Below are 11,915 nucleotides of genomic sequence, written 5' to 3' on the forward strand. Positions count from 1 at the left end.
AGCAGAAGCAGTTGGGTTCTTTTACATCAAAACAGCAAAACACCAAAAAGTAAGTTGAGAGACCCTGCAGTGATATGCCTTGCACCAAGAGGAAAATAAACTCTAAGCAGCCAGTTAAAAAAAAAAAAAGTGATTTTCCAGCTAATAACCAGCTTTTCTCAAAATTGGATTAAAGCTTGTCATGAAAAACAACTAATGGGCGTCCCCTGGGTGGCTCAGTTGGTTAAGCAACTGCCTTCCGCTCAGGTCATGATTCTGGAGTCCCGAGATCAAGTCCCACATCAGGCTCCCTGCTCAGCAGAGAGTCTGCCTCTCTCTCTGTCTGACCCTCCCCCACCATGCTCTCTCTCTCCCTCTCAAATAAATAAAAATCTTTAAAAGATAAAAAAAACTAACCTAATTAAGCATGTGATCCAGGTGTTCTGTTTGTCTCATCGATAACCTCAGGTAGAAGCTGTGACTTACCTATTTTCCAGAATATATTCTTAATATACCTAAGAATATGCTGTACCTGTATCTGGAGATTTGAATTTCTTCACACCTGGGTGATTAGGCCTTCAACCAGGAGCAGACAGGGACCGAAGCATATTCCTTGTTCTAATTAGTGTTAGTGATTTCAAAAACTTCTGGGCCTGTCCTCAAAGAGTAAAGGATTAAAGATACTGTCTTCTCTAAAAGGCAGGGAAGAAGTATACCAAAGAGAGAAGAGGAAATTAAGGAAAATGAGGAGAGAATAAGAAAAATCGAAGCAGTAGGGCTGAGAGCTGGGAATATTATCTTAAGGAACTACAGACTTAAAGGTTTTTCGTTCTGGTTTTTTTTTTTGGAAACACACCAGAAATGTGAGTTTTTCTTAAAAAAGAGATATAAAGATGCTCTTACGATATTTCAAAATGCCAGGCAATGGGATATATTTGGAACTGAGGAAAAAGTTGCTGTTTGAGAAACAATCTTCTGAAAGGGCAAAAATTGTGGGAAGTAATGCAACGGGTCTACCACAAGATTCCATGATAAACACACAGGACCACACACGTAGGAGAGAAGGGGTCAGAGTCCTGACCCTGCCCTTACATTCTTTCTGGCTAATGCCCATGTCCTCAGGAGCATGGTAGATATAATATGGAACTGAGGCCCTAACACACTCTGGTTACATCAGGCCTTTTTTTTTTTTTTTTTTTAAGATTTTATTTATCTGACAGAGATCACAAGCAGGCAGAGAGGCAGGCAGAGAGAGAGGAAGGGAAGCAGGCTCCCTGTTGAGCAGAGAGAGCCTGATGCGGGGCTCGATCCCAGGACACTAGGATCATGACCTGAGCTGAAGGCAGAGGCTTTAACCCACCAGGCCACCCAGGCGCCCCACATCAGGTCTTTTAAACCCTAAGTCTAGCCCTGAAGATAGAACATGTTTTGACCTTCCCGGTTCACGTGTAAAAAATATGCTATTTGTAGGAAATGCTGCCATATTGCCATCATGACTCATGAAAAGTGAATTGCCACGCATACCTAATAACCAGCAGTGCCCTCCCCTGCTCGTCTTTGTATTTGCAAGAAAAATCACGCTAAATGTAAAGATTTGATTTTTGTACATCAGCTTCCTTTACTTTTTACTTTGAAAGAATCACAGATTTACAGGAGCGTGCAGAGGCATTTGCAAGGAATCCCATAGACTCTTACCCCAGTCTCCCAAAACGTTACCACCTTACGCAACTATGGTGCAATACCAATGCCAAGAAATCAGTATTAGGACAATCCATACCGCTTCAGATTTCCCTAGTTATATAGTCACGTGTGTGTGTGTGTGTGTGTGTGTGTGTGTGTGTGTGTGTGTAGAGCTGTAAGCAATTTTATCAGACTTCGCCTCAAATAACCACCACTGCAATCAAGCTATGCAACCGTACCATCCCAAGACTCATGTAGTATTGCCGTATAGCCACGTTCATCCCCTCCTCCACCATCTTGAACCTCTGGTAACTGCTAACCTGTTCTTCCCCTTCATAATTATGTTATTTCTTGAGTCGTAAGCAAACGGAACCATGCCATGGGTAACCTTCCGGAACTAGCTTTCTTCACTCAGCACCATTTCCTTCAGGAAGTTCATCCATACTGTGGCATGTATCCGTGTCTCTTCTTCTTGCTGAGTGGTATTCCGCGGCATGGACGTACCACGTTGGTTGAGCCAACCACCAAGTGCGGGACAGCTGTGTGGTTTCCGGTTTGGGGCTATTAAGAATAAAGCTTCTATGAACATTCATATGCAAGTTCATGTCTGAAAATCACCCTCCATTTCTCTGGGACAAATACCCAAGAATGCCACTGCTGCATGTAGGGTAAGCCTATTTTTAGCTTTGAAAGCGACTGCCAAATATTTTCCAGTATATGCATAGGCTTGTAAGACGGGAAAATGTTCACTTTCAGAAAGAATGAATTTCACCAATGAAGTCTCCCATATTTCCCTAAATAAGTGGAATTTTTAAGGGAGAAGAGAAAGGAAATTGTTTCTTAACATAGAGGGGTGCCTGGGTGGCCCAGTCAGTTAAGAGTCTGAGTTTTGGCTTAGGCTCGTTGAACTCATTGGTCATGAGTTCAAAGCCCTACAATCTGGCTTTGTGCTCAGCAGGGAGTCTGCTTGAAGGTTCTCTCCCTCTCTCAAAGAAAGAAATCTTTAAAAAAATAGGGTGTTTGGATTAATTATATTTTAAGTTTTGTGACTCAGAGATTTTCTTTTTCTACTTCACCTGTAATGATTCAGATGTTGCTGACAGCAGTTCATTCTCTGTGAGTTGTGGTCTTACAGAAAATGAATATAGGGGTGCCTGGGTGGCTTAGTAATTAAGCGTCTGCCTTCGGCTCAGGTCATGACCCCAGGGTCCTGAGATTGAGCCCTGCATTGGGCTCCCTGTTCGGTGGGAAACCTGCTTCTCCCTCTCCCACCTCCCCAAACCCCAGCTTGGGTTCCCTCTCTCACCGTGTCTCTGTCAAATAAATAAATAAAATCTTAAAAAAAAAAAAAAAAAAAGGAGAAGAATATGATTCTAACACAACAGCAGAGACAGTTATCAGAAACTCAGGAATAAAAGTAATTTTTTGTACTTTGGTTAAAAGAATCACAAAAACAGTATTTTCAAAGAAAGATTTATGAAAGAAAATAACAGTTTCTATTGGCCCACCGACTTATAAAGAAAGGAGGACTCTCTCATGGTTCATTATTAGAAAACGTCATATAATCGAACGATGGCAGCTGCTAGCCTTCTTAAATGATGAGGGAGAGAATGAAGGAGATGGAGCAGTTAGTGGCTGGCATATTAGGCCAGGGATATTGGCATATTTAGAATGGGGCTAGAGACATAGGGCCTTCAGCACCAATTAACCTGTTCCTGGATCTTGTGATTTTTCTTTAAATTTAAATGTAAAAATTTTCTATGTCTCTTTTCACCTTCTTTGTTCCTGTCTCCTTTTTACTTTTTCTCTGTCCTGGAAATCATAACTATCTGAAAAAGAAGCTTTTCCCCTCTAAATAAGCTTTTCCCTTGGCTCATCACTAGCAAGATATTGTAACCTAAGTATCACCTTAAACTCATAAAAATGTTAATTTCAGAGGTTTCAGCATTTCTTTCCGTGCCTTCATTCACTTTCTCTTATCTCTCCCACAGGAAAGGGGATCATTTTTCTCCTAAAAATTTCTTGAAAGGAAAAGAAAACTGAATTTTGTGTGCCTCATTTGCTCCATCACAAATATGGTCATTTTCATAAACTCTATCTCATATGGATGGAGTTATGCACAGAGAAGCTGCCATTGTCAGTTCTGAGATCAGATGTGCAGTTTTCAAAAATCAATTATTTGCAAATGATTTGCAATTGCACTAATGTTTCCTATGCATCTGAGGAAAGCAAGAGGAAAGCAAGAAATTTACTTTGTGGAAAACTGGAAGGAGGAGGCCTAGAACGTGGAGAACATGTGTCAAGCTGAAAACTGAGGTTTTTTTTTTAATATTTCACCAAATTTTGAAACAACTGGAGAGTTACAGAAACATAAATTTTTTCTGAAGCGTTCGTGAGAACATTGCGAGTTTAACGGTCCATCATCCCAGAATATTCTGTATTTCCTACAAACACACTTCTGTACAAAACCACAACACAACCATAAAAAAATTAGCAAGTTCACACGATACATTACTATCACCAGGTTGTCTCTATAATGTCTTTGATAGTGAAACAATTCAACCCAGGATCATGCATTACATTGTGTAAGGACCTATTCAGCCAGAGCGGCCCTACCCCGGTTGAACCGCCATTTTGCTGTAAAGCTTAAATTGACCTTGCCCCCCCCAGGGGAACTTATTTAAAAGCAAGTCCGGGAAACCAGTCCCACGTAACAAAGTCCAAATACAAGGGTGGGTCAGGCCAGGTGGAGGTATTCAATCAGTGGGGGCGCACACTGTCTCCCAGCTACCGAGGAGTATGGGCCCCACCCTTTGGGTGTCTTTTGGCGCCAATCCTAACCAAGGTGTGATAGGCTGGTTCAAATGTCTACTAGGGTAAATTGTAATTCAGCTGGTCGCCTAGCATCACTGTGGAGTTTCCTGTGTGTGTTACAATCTCATTGGCCACCTGTGTGTGGGCAGGCCTGACCTCATGGCCTTTGCTCTATAAAAGTTAGTCTGGAAAAAAGGGAGGGGTCGCCCTCTCTGTAAGAGGTGTGGCCCTTGCCGGCCAGTTTGATTCCTGATGCTTGGCGCGAAATAAAGCTTTGCTTCACCTTCGCTTTGTATCAGTCTCGCTCCTTTAATCACGGACCCATTATTGGGGGGACCCAATTTTGGGGGTACCCAACAATTGGATTGTCCTGTTTCTTTGGTCTTCAGTCTGGTACAGCTGCTCGATCTTTCCTTAACTTTCAAGCCTCAACATGTTTGAAAATTCCAGACTAGTGATTTTGTAGAATGACCCTCCATTTCAGTTTGTCTGATAATTTCCCATGATTAGATTTAGGTTTTGCATCGTTCGCAGGAATATGAAATCACAGAAGTGATGCTGTGTTCTCATCCCATCCTCTCATGTGGCATAAGATTTTGCTTTGTCCCATTACTGATGATGATCACTTTGATTACTTTTTTTTTTTTTAAGATTTTTTAAAATTATTTTTTCATGAGAGGCAGAGAGAACGGGCAAAGGGAGCCCGATGGGGGACTCAGGGATCAAGAGCCGATCATGACCTGACCTCAGATTAACCAACTGAGCCACCCAGGCGCCCCTGATCACTTTGATTACTTGATTAAAGTGGAGACTGCCAGGCTTCTCAATTTAAAAGGACTCTTTGTCCTTTGTAATAAACGAATATTTTGGAGGGAGATACTTTAAAACTATGTAAATGTCTTGTTCTTCATCAAACTCTCATTGTATGTGTTTTGATATCTGATGGGTTCATGTTTTATTCAAAAACTTATAGTTCATCGCTGTCCTTTTTTTTTTTTTTTTTTTAAAGATCTTATTTATTTGACAGAGAGAGAGATCACAAGTAAGCAGAGAGGCAGGCAGAGAGAAGAGGGGGAAGCAGGCTCCCCACTGAGCAGAGAGCCCGATGCGATGCGGGGCTCAATCCCAGGACCCTGGGATCATGACCTGAGCTGAAGGCAGAGGCTTTAACCCACTGAGCCACCCAGGCGCCCCTGTCCTTTATTTTTAAGCTTAAATAGGCTCCAGTTTGTTTAGGGGAAGCCCCTCCATGCTGGCTTCCATGTCCTTTTGCCATGTCCTCCACATTTTTGAGCACAATGTTGTTTGCTGTCACAGTAAGATGTTTTAGGCTGTCCTTGTATTTTTCCTGCCCCAAATCTGGAACCAGGCATTTCTCCAAAAATCTCTGCTTCCTGTTAGAAAATGGTATTCAGAAGTCAAGATCTGAGCACAAGGTATGATCACTGCTATTCCGAGATTGTCTCTGTGGAGAGAGAGCGCTAAGGAATATTTGTCCATTTGTCTGTCTAAACTATCCTGAACTGTGAGTTCACACAGATGCATCCAATCCTAATTCAATACCAGGATTTATTCTAGTTTTTACTATTCTGTATTTATAACTCCCTTCTCCAACGGTGAGAATCTTGTGTTTCATTATCCTTAATAATTACTAATCCGATGAATCCCCTTTAACCGTTCTGGGACCAAACCCAATGTCTGTGGGTTTTTTCCACACCATCAAGTAACCCGTGTCTTAAAATTCAACTCAATTCTTTTTTTTTAAGGTTTTACTTATTTATTTGTTTGAGAAAGAGAAAGAGAAAGAGCAAGAGAGAGAGCACGAGCAGGGGGAGCAGCAGGCAGAGGGAGCAGGCTTCCCACTTCGCAAAAGCCCACTGGGGGACTTGATCCCAGGATGCTGGGATCATAACCTGAGCTGAAGGCAGATGCTTAACTGACTGAGCCACCCAGGCGTCCCTCCACTCCATGCTGACACTACCTGGAGATCGTGTCAGATCCCATAGGTTAAGGGCTCCATCCCACAAGACTGCAACCCCCATTCCCTCAGCTCAGACACTAATCACAAGTCCAGTTTGCCACCTGTGCATCTCACCAACTGACTGTGGATTAGAGTTTCCAACAAACCTCCTTGGGTTTGATTAATATGGCAGAAAGGCTCGCAGAAACATTTTACTTAACAATCTGTTATTAAAAGATACAACTCAAGGAGAGCCCAGTGGAGAAGATGCATAGGGTAGGGTAGCTTACCTTAAAGATGTGGAGCTTCTCTGCCCCCTCCCATCTGCCAGTTTCCTCAGTTCTCCACAGATGCGTCAACCCAGAAACTCTCCAGGGGCCACCCCTTCTAGTTTTGTTAGGGAGGGTTCATTTCTTAGGCATGATTGATTAAATCATTGGCCACTGGTGATTGAACTCAATCTAGGTCAGGGGTGGGACTGAGAGTTCCAACCAATAATTCACCTGGTTGGTTCCCCTAGCAACCAGCCCCCAGCCTCAGGGGCTTTCCAAAAGTCACCTCATCAACATAACCAAAGACACCTTCATTGCTCTCCCCACCTGGGAAGTTACAAGTGTCTTAGGAGCTCTGTGGGAGACATAAAATATGTATTTCGTGTAAATTACAATATCGCACCTTTGTATGCAAACACTTCCCAGTCCCTGTCCCCACTCTCTTCATATCCAGATACCCACCGCTCCCCCCTGGGCTCTGACTCCCCTTCCAGGTTGTCCCCCTTGGACACCTTATTCACTCTGCTCAGTCTCCGATTTGCCAATGGGAGCTGCCCCACGGTGTGGTTACCCTCCCTACCCTGCTTGGACTCCAGCCCCCCACACTGGGCCACCAGGTCTTCCCTCAATACCACTGCCCATGTTGTCCTTGCCATGTTCCTCCTAATGGCTTTAGACTGCATTTTTAGGGAAGGAAAATGCTTTCTTAAAAATAAATTTTAGGGGCACCTGGGTGGTTCAGTGGGTTAAGCCTCAGCCTTCGGCTCAGGTCATGATCTCAGGGTCCTGGAATCCAGCCCCGAGTTGGGCTCTCTGCTCAGCGGGGAGCCTGCTTCTCCTTCTCTCTCTCTGCCTGCCTCTCTGCCTACTCGTGGCCTCTCTCTGTCAAAAAAAAAAAAAAAAAAAAAAAAAAACCTAAAAAAAACCCTTTAAACTACTTAAATACGATCTATGTTTTCATTTGAATAGGCCCATTTCTCCAGTCATTCTGTTTCTCTTACCTAGTTTTAAATCCACTCAGCACGAAAATCAGATGGTACTTTGGGCTGGCATTACTGGTAAGCAATGGACATTTTTCAAGGGCTGTTGTTTTTACTTTTAGAAGCTGTATAGAGCTTGTTTTTTTTTTTTTTAAGATTTTATTTATTTATTTGACAGAGATCTACAAGTAGGCAGAGAGGCAGGCAGAGAGAGAGAGAGGAGGAAGCAGGCTCCCCGCTGAGCAGAGAGCCCGATGCGGGGCTCCATCCCAGGACCCTGGGATCATGACCTGAGCTGAAGACAGAGGCTTTAACCCACTGAGCCACTCAGGAACCCCTAGAGCTTGGTATTTTGTTCTCTACTCTTTATTTTCCCCTTTTCTGTTCAGCTCCGTGTTGTCCCCTGTAAACTTTTTTCCTCTGCCATCTTCTTTAATTTCTTTTTCTTTTCTTCCATTATTTAGTGAGCTCATTTTTTCCCCCATCTTTCCAAAGAAGGGTCCATAGGTTGGTACCACACAGTCTGAGACTGCCAGATTAGGTTTTGTCGATTGTTAGTTCATGCAGAAAAGGAAGAGAACATCTCTCTTCCCTTTCCAGTTGACCTCTGGTTGGAACATGAGATTTACCTCCATGCCCATGTTGAATTTCTAAATCTGAAGTTTCACTGGGGATGGGCAAGGGTATCAGATTATGGAAGAAGAGAAGTAGACACTACACATTTATTTAATTCAGCTGTCTGTGCCCCCCAGCTTGTGAGCTCCTTAAGATTGCTGAAGGGTTAGGGACTATGTCTTACGGTTTCTGCAGCTCTTAGCACTCAGTGGAGATCACACACACACACACACACACACACACACACACACACATTTGTTAAAATGGATTGAATTACCCTCTTCCTTCTATTCTATGTTTTCACACTATATCTTGATGCTCTGTGTCTTGTACTATGTATAGTCATACACGCTAGTCTTTAATTTATGCCTTCTCATCTCCAGTCTTCATTACGTGCCCTGTGAAAACAGAAATGGCCCTTTTCCTCCTTTTCCAGCTGGCAAATGCTAAATGCTGGAGACATGGCAAGAGGAAGGGGAAGGCCATCTACGGCAGTCCCTCGGTGTCCCTCTTTATTACTCTTAACCCTGGGCCATATCTCAGGGTGGTGTGTGTATGTAGAAACCTTGAGGACAAAGAGCTGGCTTGGTTACCATTTACCAGAAAATCAGTGAATTCCCTAAGCTCCGTGGATTCCCCACCTGCTCCTGTGGGACTTGGGGGCCAGGGGAGTTAACCTGAACTGTGATAGCCATACTCATTTTTTGTACTTTGGGTAATAAAGTTCTTTTTTTTTTTTTTTTTAAGATTTTTTAAATTTATTTATTTGACAGAGAGAGATCACAAGCAGGCAGAGAGGCAGGCAGAGAGAGAGGAGGAAGCAGGCTCCCTGCTGAGCAGAGAGCCCGATGCGGGGCTCGATCCCAGGACTCCGAGATCATGACCTGAGCCGAAGGCAGCAGCCCAACCCACTGAGCCACCAAGGCGCCCCGGGTAATAAAGTTCTTTGTCTCTGCCCCAGTTTAGTGTTCTCTGCCAGCACCCATGAAACAACAACAGGCAAATTTATTAGCCTGCAAGTAGGGCAATCCAATCCCACACCATGACAGCCAGCCAGCCCTGTGCGAGTCTCACGTTCTGTAATAGCGCGTAATTCCTTATACCAAACCTTCTCTGTTCCAGGGATGCTGTGGGTGCCGGCTCCTGCTTGGACCCTGATCGATCCAATACAGCTACAGAATCCTCCTCCTCACATCCTCAGAATTTGGAAGCCCTTGTCTCTTTGAAATTATAATTAAATGTTGAACAATGGATTGACGACTTGCTAGTAACAGCTCATCGTCTCATTTCCATTTGTTACTGCTCCACTCAGCAACCCCCCCTTTGCTCTATTGACAGCAACAGCGCTCTGTACCCAGGACATTAAATATGCCACCCTCACTAAAATGCCCTTCTTTTGTCCTCTCCCAACACAGCGGCTCTTATTAAGGGCCTGTTTGTGACGCACGCATGTGCACTCATGCGCGTAATAGGTAGAATTACGTAGCCTGTTCCTACTCATTAAAAGTGAACATTTACAATGTAGCACAGATGTGATGAGGACACTATCATAACAACTGACCTTGGCATCAAATATGTATCATCCTTTGAGCTAAAGCTCACCTCCATGTGGCAATCTTGCCTAGGTTTTTGAAGAAGGCTCTGAGGTCCTACAGATCTGGTTGGTTTTTAAATTTGGCTCTGCCATTTACTAGCTGGTTTCCACACCATGAAGTGGGAATGATCGTATCTACTTCATAGGGCTCTTGTAAAGATCTTAAAAATTAACATGCCATGATCCCAGGGTCCTGGGATCGAGCCCCACATGGGGCTCTCTGTTCAGCAGGGAGCCTCCTTTCCTTCCTCTCTCTCTGCCTGCCTCTCTGCCTACTTGTGATCTCTGTCAAATAAATAAATAAAAATCTTAAAAAAAAAATTAACATGCTTAGCACAGTATAGGCCACATAATCAAGTTGACTCAAACTCTGCATTTCAGTAAACGAACAGCCAAGTCTGAGGCAATTTAATATAAACATGAGCTTTTAACCCAATTTCATTTGGCTACCTCAACAGCTAAGAGAATCTCTATGTGTCTTCTGGCCTGGAGAAGACTTCTCCGAGACTCAGTGGGGAGGCAAACTGAGTTCACAATCTCATTCCTCAAACTTTCCTTCTCTCTCTTCTTCCAATCACTTTCTTGCTATTGAAAGCTCCCTCTTGGTTTACCATTTTTTTTGCTCTGTATTTTCCTTATTTCCACCCTGTCAGAGGCCTCATCTCCTAGGTGATGAAGAATGATCCTCCCTGTACAGATTGGCAAACTTTTGCTGTAAATGTCAAGAAAAAGATACGGTTTCTGTCACAACTCAACTTTGTGGTCACACACCAAAGTAGCCAAAGGCCGTATGTAAACAAATAGGCACATCTGTGTTCCAATAAAACTTTACGGACACAAACAAATGGCAGACAGATTTGCCCTGTGGGCTATGGTTTGTTGACCTCTGACCTCTAGTTTCTCTGCTTCTATTTAGTCTTTGGACCTAGAGAACTGAAGTATAATTTTGAGTTGGCCATTTTCCTCTGTGTTTGGTCTTCAAAAGAGGAACTCATTTGTGGAACTTTGCCTCGCCACAGGTAAAATCTTCATTTTAAACATATTCTCTATTCCAGTAGTACTTATTATATTTTATCATGGGCCTTCATTGAATGGTTCTATCTGGCTTCCTGAGATTCTATAGTCATAGGCTATTTATTATATGTATGTAGATGATTAGATACAAAAATACCTTTAGCTCTAATCTTAAAGCACTATGTAATTACTGAAAAAAAATGGCAATGTGCTGAATAGCATTAACTATACAGTATCAATGAACAACCCAGATTAATCAATCAGCATAATTTTTACACTTTGATGTAATATTAGAAAGCCCATAGTCTAAAATGTTGACTGCGAAAGACAAAGAAAAATGGCACTGAATAATTTTTATTATCAACAAGAGAGTAATTTCAAAATAATGACTGTTAAAATGTTTAATATTGGGGCACCTGGGTGGCTCAGTCGTTAAGTGTCTGCCTTCGGCTCAGGTCATGATCCCAGGGTTTTGGGATTGAGCCCCCCACTGGGCTCCCTGCTTGGCAGGAAGCCTGCTTTTCCCTCTCCCACTCCTACTGCTTGTATTACCTCTTTCATACTCACCCTCTCTATCAAATAAATAAATAAAATCTTAAAAAAATGTTTAATATTAATTAAGTCATTGTTTTATTATGGTCAAAGAATTTACTATTATGCAGTCATGGATGTACTGTGATTTTGGTTCTCTTAACTAAACTGTCAGTTGATATTTTGTAGGTTTTTGCAACTCTTTCTGAATGCTCAAACATTATATAACATGCTTATACTAATGGCAATTGTTGCAGTGAACAACACAGAAGACTAGATTGAATTAGAGAAGTAACATTTCACCATATTTTGAATAATTATATAATTAGTTTAATGAACAAATTTTAGCATTATTGGGGCGCCTGGGTGGCTCAGTGGGTTAAAGCCTCTGCCTTCGGCTCGGGTCGTGATTCCAGGGTCCTGGGATCGAGCCCCGCATCCGGCTTTCTGCTCGGCAGGGAGCCTGCTTCCTCCTC

This window comes from Lontra canadensis, unplaced genomic scaffold (assembly GCF_010015895.1).
Source record: "Lontra canadensis isolate GAN:19392208 unplaced genomic scaffold, GSC_riverotter_1.0 scaffold1, whole genome shotgun sequence".
Taxonomy (NCBI): Eukaryota; Metazoa; Chordata; class Mammalia; order Carnivora; family Mustelidae; genus Lontra; species Lontra canadensis.